The 21,612-nt window shown below is 33.9% G+C and overlaps 1 pseudogene; it reads left to right on the top strand.

Annotated features, from left to right (window-relative positions):
* The first annotated feature begins 19,438 nt into the window (after positions 1-19,438).
* On the top strand, positions 19,439-21,325 carry LOC149546871 (L-gulonolactone oxidase 3 pseudogene; annotated as a pseudogene).
* Positions 21,326-21,612: the final 287 nt, after the last annotated feature.

Below are 21,612 nucleotides of genomic sequence, written 5' to 3'. Positions count from 1 at the left end.
ACATGAAAAGAGGGAATGAGGTCTTTAATCAAGTACCTTAACCTTAACTTGGAAGATGGACTCTACTGGACTCAAAATAAATACAGTGGAAGTCTTTCTCCTATTAAATACTCCCCTAAATCACCACTACTTGCTAATAGCTTGAATCGACATCATTAGAAAACAACAATAAAAGGAAGATAGGTGAAAAGAGAGATTGATGTAGGTACAAATGTAAAATAGGGAAGAGCTAAATAAAGAGATAGTTAACAAAGCTATATGCCTAAGGACGTAGTATTGCAAAAAACAAACAAAAAAAAGGAACCCTTAATAATGTATCAATAGCAAAAAGACCAACAAAATATAGATCTCTTCCTTTAACATAAGAGGCTTGAAAACCATGACAAATAGTAAATACTCTGATGTATTCTTTATTGATAATAAAAAAAGATATTGTTTTGTTACAAGAATCTAAGATGTTGAAGCATATTTTTCTAAAATACAATTTATTTTTTTAAAAATTGTAATCTATAGTTAGTTATAGTATCAATTTCTACTAATGGGTTTTTAATGGAGAATTATGATGATTATAAATCCTCTTGCTCTTAAAGATGTTTAGATTGATCAATGTAGAAATAAGTTATCTGTTACTTTATCTGCATTGTCTTACAACAATATGTCGAGCCTTTCTAATACGTATGCCTCAAACACTAGACTTGATAGAAAAAATCTAAGAGAGAAGAAAAATTAATCTTTCTTAATTGATTCTCACAGTTCACAAGAATTGTAATGCTTTACGGAAATCTCAACATTCTTTTATTACTCTAAAAAAAAGCTTGGCATTCTTAAGGACTATTTAGAAAACATAAAAAATAGAAATAGATCTAGTCAAATGAATGTAAAAATAAAATATTCCTCATTCCCTTTTCATCTAATTTTATAGATTAATATTACATGATCCTATTTTAGTTAAGCTTGATAGATTCAGTTTCTAAAATTAGGATTTATTAAAACATCTTGTTCTATTTGATCTTCCTATAATTGGTTCTAATCAAAGCCTCCACCTTTTAAACCTAATGTGAAGATATAGTAGGGGACTAAGAACAATCACTAGGACTTATTCTCATTGATGAGTAATGTACATATGCATCCTAGTAAATCTGCTTCATTGATATTAGGTTGTATTTAGATCAATTCCTTTGAAGAAAACCACTTATACTTTGGTTAATGTATTCCTTTTCAAAAGGAATTCTATTTCAATCCTCATTAATTGCATTTAAAATAAATAAACCAACACCAATGCTCAACATCATTAAATAAAGGATTCTTTTTACTTTCTAAATTTGTTTAAATTAGCAATTGAACCTTTGAATGTTGCAATTTGTACGATGATAATATTATATATAATTAATGATGTTACAAAAAATGTAATAAATTTCATGTTATTAGTTACCTTAAATTTTATATTTATCTCTTGTTATTAAGAAGAGATTTGAAAATCATGGGAAAATGACTAGCAATACTCTCTCCCCTAGCAATTTGTTGTTCTAGATGGATCCAACACATTTCATGATGTATTCGGTGAACTCATCCCACTTTAATTCAATTTAATGATCAAAGTTCATTTGTTAATTATATTTAGATGAAGAATTAATATCATTACTGATTATCTAATTATTAAAATGTATTCTATTATAGTAGAATATATGCAAGTTGTATTTAAAATTGAGTAGTTGATTTTTCTTGCCAAGGAAAATATAAACTATATATTATTAATGGTCCATTCCAATTTGATTTTTTAATGGAATTAATTTATAAAAAATTTATATGACTACGATAATATGAAAATCAAATGAATGAGGTAAATGCAATGTTTTCATATTATTTTTGGATTTTAGACAGTGTTTATATCTTTAGGTTCTTGTAAATTGTTTTAAGAAAAAGATAAATTTCAATTAAAAATATTAGTATATTCTATCTTCTCATTCTATAAGAGTTTTTTTTTTTATGGATATTATATATAAAAAAAGGTCTTTAAGAAGTCACATAACCACAATATTAAAGAGTCTACAAATGAAAACAATAAGTTCACGACCTAAGGTCCATACAGATCACCGTTGAAACATCATACCAATCAAAATCTAATGTCTAAAGTTCAAAAAGAGACTATCCTATAGTAAAACATAGACAACTCAATCCTCCATCCAATTTTTCCATGAAAGAGGTCCATCATCCCACCTAGACCTCTTGGCTCCATCTCTGATGTTAGTGCTCTGATCCTTCATCAAAGTCTAACATGGAAGTGTCGGGACAAGAGGGGCAATGTTGATCATTATGCAAGGAGTTCTTCCTTCATTAAATCTAGTAACATTGTCTATGATCACAAGTACATTTTTCATGTCCATATTTTCTACCATCTGATTAGAAAATCTTCTCATTATAGACCTATTGATGCTAGGCCTATTAGCATTAGTGGTGTTACATTGTTGATTCATTGTTTCCATCTATTTGTTCAAGTCATCAAGTCCTCTTCTTAAATTAATTTTGTTCAGCATGTTTGTAAGGGTACACTCAAATGTGAAAGGTTCTTTGTCACCTACTTTAACCTCAAACTAGATATTTTCATCCTTAAGTACCCTAGAATAGGAAATGGTAATCATTATTGCCTACCTCTCCTTTACTTTATACCTAATTGTGACCTACATAGAAATTTTATGCATAGTAAGTCTCCTTAGAGACAGAGTAACAATCCTATTCCTAGCTTTAAATACATCATCATTCCTAATTAACCAAATAGACCAAAGAAAGTAAGAGGAAAACTAATGCAATGCACGGAAGGAGAATCCCCAAAGGAGATGTCCTAGCCCCCAGCAATTCAACCACACAACAAAAACACAATGCCAAGAAGCAACAATGCAAGTTATGATACCAACTCACAATAATCTATTCATCAAATAATTTTTACATGCAATTTACCTAGCTATAAGGCCTTCCGTGTTAGGGCCAAATACAAACAACAATTACATAATCATTAGTTCTACAAGATCCCTCAAGATCAAACACTATCCTAGCTAGCCCAGATTTGTAACATAATAGCAATCTAGAAGAAACTACCAAGGAAATCTAAACTTGTGCTAGCAAGCCCACCAAGAAGTCTCCCTATTTTCTAGCCACAACCCTAGCTCTACTTCAACTTTAACCAAGATCCAAGTGTACACTGCCTCACCTTCGGGGCTATGTCCACAAACTCAGGAAAACTCACTCTTTAGTTACTCTCCACTCTCCCTTGAATGGATAAAAGAATACACAAGACCCCTACTTATACTAGTCTAAGCCACATGTGAGCCCTGAATGCTAAAAACTAAAATTAAATACTTGAAGAACCACAAGTCGGCCTCCAACAACAATTAAATCCTACAAATCGATATTTGAGAAAAATCATGATATATTGAATAGCTCCGATTGAATTAGAGATCATGCTTCAAACCAAAGGTAGTACTTTAGGTACTCTACAATCCATAAAATGTACAAAGTCTGATTCTATAATAAAAAGTGTGTACCCATCTTGATAGCTAAGCACACAAAACTGTCATGCAGATCTACCGAAAATTGATACTCTAGGTGAATTTCCATATCTCCCAACCTATAATGAATTAGGACTTGCGCCTTTGAACATAGATGTTACTCTAGGCCCTCTTAAATCCTTAAAAAAATTTATCCTCTCATTCATTGTACAAAATTAGTTACATGCTCTACAATAGGCACCCAAAAACCCAAAAAACACAATTCTAGGAGCAAGGTAAAAATTGTTCAAACTTCAACTCAATCCATCCAATCTCTATGAAATCATGAGGAAATGTTATCTAATATGTCTCCAACACATTCCTAACCATAAAGAACATAACTCTACCAAATCCAAGCTCAATGCTCCTGCATCAGACTCCCTAGGTTAATAGAAAAGTGTGTCCCACACTTTGATGCCCAAAGAAAGAGCAACAACCATCTTCATCTTCACCAAAGGCTTCCACTCCAATAGGAACAAGAAAACCAATTTGCACATCATTAGCATCTACATCATTTTGTCAAACACTAGAATCTTAACCACCCAATCAACATGTTCACTCCTAGGAACAAACTGAATGTAATGCTTCACCAGGAATCTCTGCAACTGATCACAATCAGCAACAACAATATCCTCAAACATGTACTCCATGTTAGAAACATCATTTAACTCCAAAACCAAGTCATAAATATGTAGATCTCCATCAACACATGCCACACTCACAACCACAAAAATCTCATTGCTCACAACAAGATGCTCTGCAACACACAAATCATCACCAACAACAACCTGATCATCCATGACCAAGTGCTTTGCAATTTCCATGTCAAAATCAACCAACTGATCATTAAAACCAACCTTTGTCCCAGCATAAACAAGGATAGTAATATCTTCAGCAACAACCTCCAATTGCTCTACAAGTTCTATATCAGACTCCACAATCTAATCAATGAAACCAAACTCTTCCAACTCTACCTTGCCATTCCATCTTCTCTCTTGAACAAGTCTTCTAACCAGCCAAAAAAATCCCCTCTGGATTGATAGACTCCAGCTCCACAAACATCTACAGAATGTCTTCCTCATCCTTTCCTTATCTTGATCAACTAAACTAGTTTCAAACCGAGCAACCTCCTCCTTAGCTCAATCAACCAAGCTAGCTTCAAACTAAGCACACATCTTAGAAAAATTCCTCTCCACCACATCACAAAGATTCACAATCATCTCAGGGTCCAATCCTCTTGAAGCCATGTCCTAAGATCTTCATAAACCCTCTGCAACAAATCCTTCTCGTGCTCCTTGTGATAGAACTAAATTGTGTGTAAGTCAGATTGCAACCTACCACCTTACATGAACAATCAGTAACCACATCACAAGTCTAGGACCACATAACTGCAATCAACAAACCCTTCTCGATCATGCTTCAACAAGAACTTCCATCTCACATCCATTGGTCGATCTGCAAGCCCTCTGCAATTACAAGTTAGAACCATGATCTGCCATCTTTCAACCAAGAGATCTAGAACTCCAAAAAGAATAATCCACCATCAGATCAAGATCAACTTAGATCTACTTCTCCAACCCAAGTCCTGGTGCAAACTGCCACACCTTCGATGATCTATCTACACACTCCCGAACAAGCTTCGCTCTAATACCATCTAATGTAGTGCAAGGCTAGAGAATCCCCAAAGGAGATGTCCTAGCCCCCAAAAATTTAACCACAAAATAGAAACACAATAGCAAGAAGCAAGAATGTAAGATCTGATACCAACTCACAATAATTTATTCATAAAATAACTATTACATGCAATGTGCCAAGTTGTAAGGCCTTCCAGGTTAGGGCCAAATACAAATAGCAATTACAAAATCATCATTTTTACAAGAACCCTCAAGATCCAACCCAAACACAATTTCAGCTAGCCCAGATCTGTAACATAACAACAATCTAGAAGAAATCACCAAGGAAATCAAAACTTGTGCTCACAAGCCCACCAAGAAATCTCCCTAGTTTCTAGCCACGGTCCTAGCTCTGCCCCAACTTTAACCAAGATCCAAGTGTACACTACCTTACATTCAACACTCTATCCACACATTCACAACTCCATCACAATCCTCTTGTAAACTGCCTCACATTTAGTGCTCTATCCACAAGCTTAGGAAAACTTGTTCTTCGTCTACTCTCCACTCTCCCTAAATGGATAATGGACTCCACAAGACCCCTAATTATACTAATCTAAGCCAAAAGTTAGCCCAGAATGCTAAAAACAAAAATTAACTACTTTAAGAGTTACAGGTCATCCTCCAACAACAATTAAATTCCTACAAATTGATATCCGAGAAAGATAATGATATCTCATAGCTCCAATTGAATTAGAACTCATACATTGAAAAAAAGGTAGAAATTTAGGTCCTCTACAACCCCTAAAATTTTCAAAGGCTTATTCTTTAAGAAAAAATGTGCATCCATCCTAAAAGATAAGCACACAAAACTATCATGCAAAATTACCAGAAATCGATACTCCAACAGAATTTCCATGTCTCCCAACCTCTAATGAATTATGAATTTTTCCTTGGATAATAGATATTAATCTAGGCCCTCTTCAATATCTAAAAATTTCATCCTCTCATTCATTGCACAAAATTAGTTATGTACTCTATAATAGGCACCCAAAAACTAGAAAAACACAGTTCTAGCAACAAGGTAAAAACTATTCAAACTTCAACTAAATCCATCCAATCTCTATGCAATTATAAGGAAAGGTTCTCCAATGTGTCTCCAACATATTCCTAACCATAAAAACATAACTTTACCAAATCCAAGCTTAATGCTCCTGCATCAAAAACATAGCCTAGAATTTGTTTAGGTGTTTAGGGACCCCAAGGATATAACCAGTAACAACATGGAAGAAGGTAATCATAGGGTTAAAATAAATGCCAAACAATCCTAGACCACTTTGGAAAAGTCACCTTCAGTGAACAAGTGAGATATAGTTTTAGACTTCGAGCAAAAGGTTAAAGGGAAAAGTACACCAATAGTGAGTTGTTCAATGGTAAATAATGGAGTAGGGCTTGCCAAAAAAATTATTGGATCTTACGTTCAATATTATGGTGCCAAATTGAGGAGAGATATTTGGACCAACATTTAGGTTCTAGATTACAAGGCCATTTTTCATTAAGATACTCAAAGAATTCATAGTTATTAGACAAAAGAGTATATAAGGTAGAAAATAAATGAGATCCATTAGGCCAGGTTAGAAGACTAAGTGTATCAATCTCACTTCCACATCTTTGAGGAAGCTATGCATTTTTCCAAGCACTTTTAAGAATAAAATACATTCTTTTCTGGAATAGAGGTAGATTCAATATTGAGTCAAGGATTGCCCAACTATAAATTTTTTCTACTTGTAAAAGATTACTAAATCTATGCATGCCTAGCTTGTCCCATGCCTTTGCAAAGAATCCTATTAGAAATGCTAAAGGTTTTCTTTTCCTTTCTAGATTGTAGCATGGTTGTCATTGACCCCAACACCTGACACCTCATGTCTAACTATCTCCCAAGCTTTCCAAACAGCTATAAAGACCACATAACCTTCCACCTTGATCATCCATTTATCTGAGAGGAGGTTATGCATATTTAGGCCCTTCTAAGACTCTCTTAAACAGGGGACACCACAAGAAATGTTATGTTTGATTAAAAATTTCCAAGCTTCATTACCTTTGGTGGATTTGGCAAACCATTTGGCAGCAAGAGATATGTCTTGTATTCTTAAATCATTCATCCCCAACCCACTTAATTCATTCTTCATAGAACACCAACTCCATTTAATTGCATGCCTCTTTATGTTTCCTTTCCCATATGACCATAGGAAGTCCCTAATCACCTTCTGAACATAGTTTATTTGGTTATGATTGAAGAGCCACAAAGAAGAATAACATATAGTGTATGCAGAGAAAACTTTCTGATATACTTGCACTCTATGGACAAGTAGTTATTATTCTATTTTCTTAATTTTCTTTCAATTTTACTTTTGATCCATTTCCACATGGAATTTAACTTAGGAGAAATAGAAACAAATATCTCCAAGTATCCAACTATATGAGAAGGAGCATCCTAGGAGAAACCAAAATTATAATACCATGGGAGAGGGTGCTCTTTCCACCCAAGCATAATAGATTTAATAATGGAGATCTTTCTACCTAATGCCTTACAAAAAATATTCATCTTAGTGATGAGGTTAGTGGCATTGATCTCTGACAGTTCAATGAGGAGAGAGGTATCATCAACAAAATGCACATTACTGATTTCTTCCAAGTTAGGTAAGGTCACGCCTCTAACTTTCTTGGGGACAAGGATTTATCCCTAAGAATATAATTTAAGCTATCAACAATGATGACAAACAATGAGGGGGTTAGGGGGAATCCTTTATTGATAGATATTTAAAGTGGGAAGGGATCAAACCTTGACCCATTGACCTCTACTATAGCACAAGCATTTTCTATTAAAGTGAGCACCATCTTGTTAAACCCTTCCAAAAACCCCCAAACATTCAAGTATCAGTCTCATATATTTCCATTATACTCTATCATATGCTCTCTCATTGTCAATGAGAAACATGGTTGCTTGTTGACCAAAGTTCTTAGCCCACTCCATAGTTTCCCAATAGCTAATGAAATTCTCCAAGATATGCATCACCTTAACAAGAATAGTTTGAGTATGGTTGATGACAAAGGCTAGAACCTCTTTGAGTCTAAGGCTTGAAATATTTGCTAGGGTCTTATAAGAGACATTAAGGAGTGTAATAGGTTGTCAATTTTTTATCAAGGTCTTATACCCCTCCTTGGGTATGAGCTTGATCAGGCCAAAGTTGATATCAACCCCCAAAGAATCACATTCTATAGCTTCATGATACAACATCAGAAGATGATGCCAAATACTATCCAAGTGAAGTTTGTACAATTCCATACAAATTTCATCTGGCCTAGGAGCTTTTTCATTACTCATCTAGGATATAGCCTGAACAATCTCTTCTTTAGAAATGGGATTTTCAAGCATCACTCTATCCATTTCTATAACCCTTCCTAGAATCAATTTTCTTATTTTATTTCTTTTACTTTCCATATCAGGGCTATGTTCTTCTTATGTGAAATTTTTTCTATAGTAGGTTGCAAAGACATCCAATATTTCCTTATTATCATTATTCAATCTATCTACATCTTTAAGTACCTCAATCTTTTCCTTATCTTCCTTATTCTTAAGTATTTGAAAAAAGTACATAGAGCACTTATCCTCTTGTTTAATCTAGTTGATTCTTTCCCTTTTCTTGGCTCACCAAAGTTTAATTTTCTAAATCCTTCTCAAGGCATCTCTACCTTAATCTAGCAAATTTTGTAATGAACACTCATTTGGATTAGATTGTAGGGTTATTTCTCCCACTAGTAGGGTTTTGTATAAAGTGGCCTCTTCTCTTCTCATTTCTTTGGCTTTCAACCTACCCACTTTCCTTTATAGAGTTCAGGAATAAATCTGATGTTTACATTGAGTTCAAACTGCAACCAAGTGGAGTTGAGTTGCAAAGAAGAGAAATAACTAGTTATCAGGAGAAATTTGATCATGTAATACACTTTGATGCTGGATATGATGGTAAGGACAGAAATAATGCATCCAATCGTAAGAGATCAAATCCTCAAAGATCTAATCATGATATGCATTAAAGAGGCATGGAGGGCATTTTTTTGTGTAAAAAAAGCCCAAGAAGTTACTCAGCATTGAAGAACTAGCCCTGATAGCATAACATGGCCATAAGAAGCTAATTCACACTATTGGAAAAAAAACATTGGGAGGGATAACATGATGTGTTATCTACCCACAACATGTAGGGTTGACCATAGGGGGGAATATGATTTTCCCAAAATGAGTGTTGGTTGTCAATGTATTTCCTCTTTGCCATGTGGCACAATTCCATATTTTGGAGTGTCGAAGAAACTTTATAGTGTGAATAAATTCTACAATGGAGATGCATGGTAACATCTCACATCTTCGCAAAATGAGAAGACCAACTTATGAAAACATTCAGGCTATTGATGTAGATATTCCCTTTAAAATGGATGCAACCATTGATGCAAATCTTCCCCTTGAAATGGATGGCCCAAATGCATTGTGAATCGTCCCCAATGTAGGATTAGGTCACAATCATCGATGCAGATGAGATTTATTTCCTACACATGGTTGAGATGCAATAAGGAGATCTACAAGATGCAATCAAATTCAAGGGTTGTCCCATCTTTGCAAAGGGCCAAGGTAGTGATGCAAAAATGTGAGAGTTGTTAGATCAAAGGATCTTAGCAAAGAGGGAAGCAGATAGGATGAAAGGTGGGGAACCCCACCATTTGGTACATTTCTAGGCCTTAGAGCCTCGTAGAAGCACTGTGGAGAGAAGAAATGCCAAAATGGAAACACTTGGCCGCATCTCACATTTTTGTGAGATGAGAAGACCATCTCACCCAAAATACACGAGTCATTGATGTGCTTGTTGTTTGGCTGAATGGATGACAACCTTTTAATTTTTCATTCAATCTCCTTCATCTATCTATGCATATACATGTTGGGCTAACTTAAACATCAGATATGGGACCCTCTGCCATGTGGTGGAATTCCAAGTTTTGGGGCCTTGCAAGAAAATTACAGCATGGGGAAATGTCATAATGGTGATGCATGGAAATATATCATACTTTTAGGAAGATGGGCAAATAGCTTGCAAAAAAATGAGAGTCATCGAATTTCATAGCTACACTCACCTAACCAAGAACAAACCAAGCTAACTCGAAAAAAGAAGAAATTGTAGCTTGTTTAGAGAACAATCCAAGTCAACTTGGTAAATCAAGGGACTGAGCTAACATGAAATGTTAGTCACCAAATATAGAGTGATGAAGGTCACTACATAGAAAACATCCCATTTAAGGTTCCTCTAATATGATATCAGTGATGGGCTAAATGGAGGGTAAAAATGGCCAATAAGGTCCAAGTGTTATTCTTCTCAATTTCTTCATTTATTGCCTAGATCCAATCTTTATTGTCCAAAGCATGCTTTATTGATTTGGGATCAAATTCACAAAGTAAGCATGCATCATTTCAAAGTTTTTTCTTTCATAACACCAAATTATGCATCTCCAATGATTTGTTCAATTTTATGGTATCTTCTTACATACTTGGCTAGCATAGGTGGTCTCCTTCTTTGTTCTTCAATGGGTTTATCTTGAAAAATAGTCTCAAGCCCATTATATCTTTCTAGTTCAAGTTCAAGTTTCAATTCTACATGTTCGACATTGTCTATTTGATGGTCAACATTTCTTGTCTATGACTCCACATCTTCTTCCTACTACTCAATATTCACTACCAGTTTCTCAACAATATATGGTTACACCTCATCATTCCTTGTCTACTAGAAAATAACATCTTGGTTTTCTTGCTTAGTAGGAGTGATGGAAGTACCATCATCTACATAGATAAATGTACTATTTTCTTCAGGTTCTTCCTTACGTTCAATATCATTTCCTTCTAAAAATTCATAAACTTTCACATTTGCACTTTCTACAACTATATTAGTGTCAGAGTTTAAACACTTCTAAGCTTTACTTTTAGTGGAATATCTTAGGAATATACCTTGATCACTCTTTGTATCTAGTTTTTCATTTCTATTATCTTTGAATATATAGCATTTTCTTCCAAAGATTTAGAAATATTTCGTGTTAGGAGCATATCCATGCCATAGTTCAAAAGGGGTGGCATTTTTTACCTTTCTTGACTTGTATTATTTTTAAGGTATAGACAAAATTATTGATAGCTTCTCTCCAATACTTTTGTCATTCATTCTTCTCCATCATCAATTTTCTTGTACAATCCATTATTGATATATTTCCCCTTCCAGCTATCCCATTCTGAGGAGGGGTTCTTGGTGCTAACATCTATCTTTTAATTCCTCTATCATTGTAGAATATATTGAGCTCATTGGAAATGAATTCACCACCTCTATCAAATATCAAACACTTCAGCCTCTTCCCTATTTCTTTTCCAACTTTGGCCAAATACCACTCAAATAACTAAAAAGCATCAGATTTAGCTTTGAGAAACATCATAGTCATCTTCAAAGAATAGTCATCAACAAAGAGAATTAAATACTTATCTCCATAATAGGTTTGTAAATCAATGGATCCACAAAGATCGCTAGGAACCAATTTTAAAATATCACTAAATGTGTATGTTTTTCTCTTGAAACTAGACTTCTTCATTTTTATCTCAATTGACATTGTTTACACATAGCATTGTCAGGCTTCTTTAGTTTTGGCAATCCTTTTTCTTTCTTCATTTTACTAATGTTCACCAAATTGTCAAAATTTACATGACATAATCCTTTGTGTCATAAATAACATCTTCTTGTTGTGTAAACAAACATGTCTCATTAGATAAATCTAGATAGAACAAGTTACCTCTTGTCTGATCAACACTTCCAATCAACTTACCATCAACATCATATGTCTTGGTCTTTTTGTGATAGAATTCAACTTTGTACCCTAATTTATTTAATTGTAAAACACTCAAAAGATTATAGTTAAGTCCTTCCACCTAGTAAACATTGTCACACTTGATTTTTTAAATCAACTAAATTGTACCTTTACCTCTCACAAAACAAGGAGTAAAATTGCCAAATTTAACACGGCCACCTTTGTATGGTCCAATGTCCTCAAATTCATTTCTATCACTAGTCATATGATTAAAGTATCCACTATCAATTATCTATCTATCACTTTTGTTCACATATGAAATTGAGGTAGTTTTCTCATCTTTATTAGAATCATCTTTCATACAAACATAGATAGCTTCATCTTTATTACTTTTAGATTTAGTATCAATTTCTTCTTCAATAGTGTAACCAGATTTTTTACCTTTTTCATCCTTTTATTCTTGTGGTCTCAGTCATCTCTCCTTCATTTATAGTTGTTTTTGTTTCTCGCATCCTTGTCTTCTCTATCAAGACATCTTGTAGCTACATGACCAACTTTGTTACATGAAAAACAAATAATAGATAATTTACCTCTATATTTACCTCTACCTCTTCAAAATATTTATGCAATAAGTTCTTCAAGTTCACCAAGCTCATCATCAGAAGTGTCACTATCACTCTTTACATGTTTACCACCATATATGGTCTTCAATTTGTCCCAAATCTATTTAGCACTATCACATTCTTTTATGTCATCAAACTTGACATGGCTTGGCGCTGAAGCAATCTCCAAGATTGCCTAATTGTGTTCTATTTTTTTCTTTTAGTTGTTGAGTAGTCAGAGGAATGGTTTTTTTCTTCACATATTCATTTTCCACAAAGTTTATTGTTGTATCACTAATACTATATATGTGCAGCCTCATCAGTATTTTCCTTGTAGGAAAGTTCACACTCGATTAGGGGCCATGTTGCAAAACATTTTTGATCGCTCAACTAGGTTTTTTCAAAAGAATTCTATTTTTGCTTCTTTTAGAATTTAGATTGTCATTAGATTTTTCTAATTACTCTAAATGTCAAATACTCAAAAATTTTAAAACATGTCTTTTTTTTTTATCTCCTTCTCTAGCTCTTTTTTTACTTTAATTGCATCTTCTTCTTCTTCTTCTTCTTCTTCTTCTCTCTCTCTCTCTCTCTCTCTCTCTCTCTCTCTCTCTCTCTCTCTATGCATTATTTGTTTACCTACCTCTAACTCTATCAATATATAATTATTTATCTCTATCTTTCCATCTCACCTCTTTTTGTTTAGCATAGAGAGGAGTAAGAAATGTGTATAAAAATATAGAAAGGGGAAGGTATTTCTTGAAATGTAGAAGACATATAGTTGCAGCCAAAAGTGATGTAGAGCCAAATTTAAGGCTAATATGTCTTTGGTAAGTTATGTGAAGCAAGTAGTAACATGTCTTCTATATAAAAAAATACATTATATGTTATTGGCATGATAAGAGAATAGTGTACTAAGAGTGTATAATATATAAAAAATATTTTTACTTCATATACCATGTTCCCACAAAAAGCATGTATAATATGCATGAGATATCATTAAATTTTTATTTAAAGTGACTTATTGTGGGCAATTTGTGACATAAGATATGTCAAATATTGTTTAGTGAAGGAGGACCAAACATTCATCTTGACAGTAAATGTCTACAGCACAATCAACTTAAATGTCATATGTCATTATGAGAGAAAAGGTGTCTTGTCAAGTTCAATTTCTTCATTTTAGAAATAGTTGTTACAAAATTTGAAAGGTTGAAATGAGTGAAGGTGAATTTTTTGAGGAGATTGCAACATCACTTGTAGATTTTTTTTACATGGTTTCACTAAAAAACTACCCTTTTTTATCTTATATTATATTGTAGAGATTTTGGATAATTATTAGGTGCTAGGATATGGTTGTATAAATAGGAGGAGGATGCAAGGGTAGGGTAATGGAAAATGAAATTTTAGGATAAACTGAGAAAAATAGCTCTCTAGAAAAATCTAATTTTTTGTCATGTATTTAAAGAATCTCATTTTCAAATGTGTTTTGGTGGAAAATTGAGTTTTAAAGTAGTTAGTCATGGAATTCTACTAATTTGATATTATTGAAGAGTTTGAATCTTGGTTCATTTAAATATATCATATTCTAAAAAATAGAAATTTGATCACGCTTTCCATCACTTACTGCACCACGAAGACAACAACAAAAATGAGCAATTTTTCTCAAACTCTAATTCCATTGAAAATATTGATCGATATCACTATCCAATATAATTTGCATTGATTATCTTTTGTTGTCACCAAATAAATTGTGAGGCCTTACTCATGAATTTTATGCCCATTTTAATAAATGAATTTTCTCTCTATAGTTATCCTATGTCCAAAAATAGAGAAGAAAATATGCTTATGAGTGCTAAATCACTACGCACTTTATACACCTTGATGACATGTAAGAAAAGTATTTATGAGTGGTAAATAATTGTGCATTTAAAACATGTGAACTACGTATGTTTCAATACTAGTAAACAAATAGATCAATTATAAATTAAAAAGCTAAGTATTATTTAAAATTTATAAATGAACTTTGAATTGTCAATTTTGTATGAACTCCTTTGAAATTAATAATTGTAATGTTGAACACATTAAAATATAAAAATATAAGAGTACAAATTAGAATGTACTCCTATTGATACAATGAATGAAATGTTCAACCACTTCAAGAAGTAAATATAAGATGCTGAATTTGCAAAGGAAAATTTTAATATAAAATTATGATATGAAAAGGTTGTATAGATAATATTAACAACAAGAGTTCTAATGAGGCAAGAGCCTACAATGCGGTAAATTGCGAGCCTCTTATCGGGGAGTTCTAAGGTTCAAATCTACTCGCTATTAACACAAAATAATAATTAATCTTAATAATAATAAATAACCTAGGCTTCACCCATTTACCTATCAAGAAAAAAAAAAAAAAAAAACAAGAGTTCTAATGAGTTAGAGTCCTTGCCTTTTGTTAAAATTTACTAGTAGATTTTTTCTATAGTTGTAGAAACATGGGGAAAAATATAGAGTGACATGTTTAGTAAGAGAATATAGTTACTTTTTTATTAGTTAAGTTGTTTGTATATGAAGAATTTAAGCAAGCTTTTATAGATTAAAAGCTTACTATTGTTATTAAAAAACTATATATTGAATATTTAATACTTATCAAATTATTATTTTTTAGATTGAAAAACTTAATATATCTATCATTTTAATGATTAATAGTGGGCATGCCTTTCACTTTGTATTATAAATAATCTATTTATTCTTGGTTAATAGTAAGTGGTATGAGTAGGCAATAGCCTACAAGCATTGATAAATTGGAGTCTCTCATCATGGAAGTCTTGGGTTCAAATCTACTCGAGACTAACACAAAATAATAAATAATATGAATTATATTATAATAAATTTACTCATCATTATCATAATTTTTTTGTTTTGTTTCACTAAAATGCCCAATTCCACTGCACCCATAATATTATAATAGATAAAATCTTATCAATTTTATATTTATATAATATAATATATAGAATATATTTAATTATGTTTTAGATTATATAATATTATTAATATATTACAACTAAACTATAAAATAATTGTACAAATAAATAGAATTTTTTTTAATGTAGATTCAACCGATCGAGGCCTCATCCCTTTTAGATGTTAGGGGCCTTGCACTCAACAAGACTTGATCCTTGGTGGCTCTTTGTGAGCCTTTCAACTTCACCAGTAGACCAAGGGCCCTTTGACAAATAAATATAATTTTAGATATTATTAAAATCTTAATTTCAACATAAAATTTTGGTAGTATTTTCAATCTATGCCAAAGCCAAAGTGCCCTTCAAAAACCCTAGGAAAAAAAACATTTCAACCAATCATTAAAAGTAAAAATAATAAAAAATTATTTTAATGAATAGATATACAAACCATACAATATATAAAAGATAGGTTGCATTATCTAACCAAATATTTGAATTTGGAGAAGTGAAAACATTACCTCGTTCCTTATAATAATGATGCAACATTGTCCTTCCACCTCTTTTGACATCACACATTTCATGTAGTCTACATAAAAAAACACATTACAAAGTGTTTAAGTTTTTCTATTTATGTTGCCCATTCTTTGTCAGTTTGTTTTTCTAATTTATTAAACATACCGACCAATGGAAAAAAAAGGAAACAATTATTGAAAATGAAATTTGTAAAATCAAAAGACAACAAACTATACAATAAATTGTTTAATGTTTCAGCACAGTATTCCTGGAGCAAGATTAATGATATTTCGGCGAGATGAAAATATTAGTTTCTTCCTTTAAAGGGCAAGGACTAACAATAATATGTTTGTGTAATAGAAAAATATGGAATGCAGGGGAAGAAACTCACTTGAAGACTGAGCTTAATGAAGGCATAAGGGTCATTGCTGATGAAATCCTCCTTCACCCAATTCTTGCCTTCTTTTATGTAGTCACTCTATAGTCCAATGTCCTTTATTTCTGTACAGCATAGTTCTTTCCTTTTTAAATTAACTACATACTCAAACATGTATTTACATAGATAACAAAGAGTCATTTTTGGTCACCTAACTTGGTATATAGAGTGTGCAGTTGTAGATATGGAGAAAAGGGTCCCACGAAGCATTGCATTTCTTTATATGACTCATATCAATGATAAACATATAAAATTAATTAACTATATTTCTATATTTCTTGTGAAGTATTTTAATGATGAGAGATAAGGAAAAAGAGCTTACAGCATGCATGTAATAATAATATTATTATTCCCAAACTTTCGGTGATGAGAAGCACCCATTTTATTTGTTCTTTAGTCTTGAATTTTCCTTAAACTCTTATTGTAATTGTTGTAGGCAAGATACTATTGCATTCATGTGTTCACAATAAGGCAATTATTATATTTTTTTCACCGATCAAGTATATTCTTGTATAAATTAAATATTTCTAAAGTTTGGATAGTTATTTATTAATTTTTTATATTCTAAAATTTATCTAACTCAAATATTATTGGTTGAATTGGTTTTGTGTTATAGGAGCCCTTTTTTCAAAGCTCCTCCATATTACTTTTTTTTTTAGTGAAGGTTTAGTAATAGTATTATAATATGATATTGTATATAGAATGTTTTAGAAGAGCTTAAGATAATTATATCAAATAAAATTATAAAATCCATTTAAAATTCATATATGAGAACAAATTTTAATAACTTTTGTTCACAAAGATTAAGAATACTTTAATCATTTCTAATTTCTTTTGAAAATTATTTTTTATTTATTTATTCACTATATACAATTAGTAAATAATGTCAATAGCATATAAATGATTATTAATTGAGCAGAGTCAAATTACTCCTTGGGATGAGCTTAAAAATAAATATGATATCCCTGATTCCCATAAAAGAACTTACAACATGATTGTGCAAGCTGTTAATGGTCTTCCCACTATAGGCCATGTTGATTCTCAAAGGCACCTTAAATGTAGCTAGCCTGGCAGGGTTGTCGCAAATCTGCTTAAGGCTAAGAATATATACAGAATCCTTGATTGTAATATAGATATTATTGATCATGTCAATGTTATTTGGTACTCTTCTTATGATGCTGATGTTTGGAAAAAATACTTTGATATCTTGTGGATGAATTATGTTGAGCCTAAAATTAGATGCTTCAGATGGTTAGTCATGTTGGACAAGCTACCTATTAAGAGAGTTTTATCTAATTCTGATATTTGTAATTTATGCAAAGTTCCTAAAATTGGTAGACATATTCTTTTAGATTGTACTTTTGCTAAAGAAATATGGAGAATGTTTGGCATTGTTTATCCTATTGATGTTAATATTCTTGATATTATCACCAGTCATATTAATGGTCTTCCTAAAGATACCAATTTATTTTGGAATATAATGTTGTCTAACATTCTTTGGTAGATCTGGAAGTGCAGGAACAAGGAAAGGTACCAAGGTAAGCCGAGGGATCTTACTAAGTTTTTTTTGAAAATTCACTTATTTTAACTTTCTTTGCAGGTGCAGGCTATTATGCTGATCGAGCGAGACAAGATGAGAAGGTTCCTTCATGATGGGCATGCTACTTTTTTCTACTATGAGTGGAAGCATGGATACCAATGGTGTAGAATCCTGGATGATCTGCAAGCTTTTGAGCATGCTTGCATTAGGCTGAACAGAGAAATCAATAAGAAAGTGAATGCTAGAATGGAGGATTTATTCAGGCTGATGCAGATTCAAGAATGTAAAAGCGTCGTTTGGATGGAGGGTCCCTTAGGTTGGACTGCTTGGGTGGTCAATTTCTATGATGTTCTTAGTTAGATAGTCCTTCTCCTCTTTTTGTTATGTTGTACAACGGATTTTGTTCTTCCTTTGTGAGGCTTGGCCTCCTTGTTATTTTCATGGTGGTGCTTTGGTTGCTTTGTATTTTCTCATACTCTTATATCTAATAAAAAAAGTACACTTTCCCCAAATAAATTAAGCTAGCCACCCTTATAATAATATCAAATAAAGAACTAATTAAAGGGTGATAAATAAAATAATCCTTGGTAAAATAAAAATATATTAAAAATATTAAATTGTTATTGAGAAAATATTAAACTAAAAATCTATGTTAAAATTAGAGAGGTGCAGTGTAGGGAACAATGTCAATATTTTCCATAAAAATTAAAATAATTATTAATTATTTCCAAGTTTTTATATTAATCTATCATATTAGAATCTAATTTTATTTCTACGTGACACTTGTTCCATACGTGCGTCGATGGTGACAAAATAGCCTTTAAATCCACTCTAATTATTTGGAAAATGCAAAAGCATTCTCATCAAAGCACGAAAAAGCGATATGACTGGACTGTAGCTTAAGGAAAGTCAGACTCTATCACGCGACACAATTTTCTGACACGCTTTCCGTGGCTAAGACCACTCGGAAATTTGAATAACCCGGTGGGAACTTCTCTGGATATTCCAGTTTGTTTTTGCAGTGCCCGGCGTAAGACTGTCAGGAAGTACGAACAACCCGATTAAAAAGCCTTTCCCGGGAGTAAGCGTATCGGCTTAATAAGAAGTCATCGGCACTTAATCTTGTAGGGTTTAGTTTGCTTAGCAGTCCGGACGGTGCAAGTATAATGTCTCCACTTCAGAGAGACAAGTTTTCAATGTGTAGTTTTTTTCTAATATCAGGTGCCTCCATCTGTGCTAAGTTTTGGGCATATTTAAATCTACATGTGTTGCGAACGCGTTTCACGTGATAATCTGCATTCTGGGTTCCTATCGCATAACAATGTCCGTGCAGGTTAAGTAATTTACATGGCAATGGCAAAATCATGAAGATGGAAGGAAAGTTCATGGATTGTAATTTTGCAGTGCGCTCTGATGTTTCATGCTTTGCAAGCTCAACATTGTTCAGCTGCTTGTGGTCCACCCAAAGTCCAATGTGTTGCTAACAAAGAGAGCTGCCATCTAACAAACTTCCGCGGTGAGTGGGAGGAGCAAATATCCTGCAAGGCCGCTAAGGCATTTTTTCCCAAGACAGAATCTCAGCTTGTTGAGGCAGTTGCATATGACGTCAAGAAAGAGGAAAAAATCAAAGTAATAACTGGGGTGCCCATTCGTTGAACCCTTTCGCATGCCCCGGTGGCAACAATGGGATTGTTATCAGCACGAGGGACTATAATTCCCGAATCAAGATCGACGTGAAGTCCATGAGGGTTACTGTCGACGCAGGAGTTGGGTTAAGAAAACTGCTCGATGCGCTTGCGGCTAATGGGCTCGCGTTGCCTCATACGACCGACTGGGACGGCTTATCCATGGCCGGTGTCATTTCCACGACGGCTCATGGTAGTGGTTTGTGGGGAAAAGGCGGCGGAATCCACGAGTACGTGATGGGTATGAGCATTGTTGTTCCTTCGCCTGCAGAAGAGGGCTACACAAAGATCATTCATTTGACAGAGAATGACGAGGCCATCAAAGCCGCTAGGGTTTCACTCGGGATGTTGGGAGCCATTTCTCAGTTGACATTCGCTGTGGAGAAGATGTTCAAGTGGTCGGTGATGCTGAAGTTGAAAAAAGACTCAGATCTGGAAGATTCGTTTGTAGAGTTTGCCAAAGCGCATGAATTTGGGTTAGTGAATTGGTACCCATCATTCAATAAAGCGATCTACACTAGGCAGGACAGAGTCCCCCTTGACGTCCCGGGAAACAGGACGGTGACCCCGGTTGGCCTTCAGCCAGCGACTGTGAAGAGCGTTGTGGAAAACAGGGCAATGGGTAAGTTGTAATCAATCCTCATTAGTTATTTAATTAGTCTGGTAGCTTCTAGATTTTCGTCCGACACTGATGGAAATGTGTGCAGAGGAATCAAACAATGCAAAGATGAATGCGAGTAACCTCTGCAAGTTGGTCAGGGCGCGGGTCGAGCGAGGCATTGAAAAAGGGAATGGATATCTCAACTTTGGAAAGACTTTCAGAGGGTTTCCTGTGGTGGGCTATAATCACCTTTTGCAGAGTTCATCGGGATGCCAGATCGATGAGCACAACAAGGAGAACAATGTATGTCCGTGGAAGGCTAAGGAATTGAAAAGCAACGACATTATTTGCAGTTGGGACACGGAAGTTAAGGGTGACTTCTTTCATCATACTTCCATTGCAATCCCTCTTTCGAGAGTAAGGGAAGCCATTATAGACCTGAAGAAGCTTCGTGCCGTGGATCCAAGTGCATTGTGGACCGTTGACTCCTATCAGGGAGTATAACTCCGGTATTTTAAGAAGTCGGCCGATTACTTCTCCCATAAGGAAGACAGCGTTGATGTTGAATTCATGTATTTCCTAACAGAGAGATGGGAATACCGCGGTGGAATGGGCATGTCATGGATGAGATCGAACAGATGCTTTTGCTGAAATACGGAGGCGTACCGCACTGGGGGAAGAATCGTGTGTATACTTTTGATGGAGCTGTTGAACGAACTGTGAATCTTGGCAAGTTTTAAGAAAATGTTGGACCCTAAAGGGTATTTCTCGAGTGAGTGGTCAGATGGAGTGCTGGGGATCGGCACAGGAGTTCAAATATGGCGAGATGGATGCGCGCTGGATCGGTTGTGTGTTTGCAAAGAAGATTCGTCTGCAGAGAGGGGAATCTTTGGAAGAACGCTCGCGTTTGCGTACAAGATCAGTGATGCTTCCAAATCGGATCTTGCTGCATGAAATGCATATAATAAAATTCCATAATGAATAACGCCCCACTATTTTAATTTCATATATTTGGCATAACAATGGGGCTTACCTGTAGTAGTCTTGGGAGAAGAGGCTACGTTGGGTAACCTCAACGTTCAGTTTCAATTACTGTTTTTGGGAATCCATCCTAAATGAAGAAGGAACCCCGTAAATAAATACAATTCTTCTTTTTTATTATTATTATAATATATATATTATGATGAGAGTAATCAAGGCATCTATTTTTATTTCATCCTAAGGTTATTTTAATTGAAGTT

This window comes from Cupressus sempervirens, chromosome 7, assembly GCF_028749045.1.
Source record: "Cupressus sempervirens isolate cs-2001-9-10 chromosome 7, ASM2874904v1, whole genome shotgun sequence".
NCBI lineage: Eukaryota > Viridiplantae > Streptophyta > Pinopsida > Cupressales > Cupressaceae > Cupressus > Cupressus sempervirens.
Note: the sequence above shows the minus strand (reverse complement) of the source record. Positions and strands in the feature narration are given on the sequence as shown.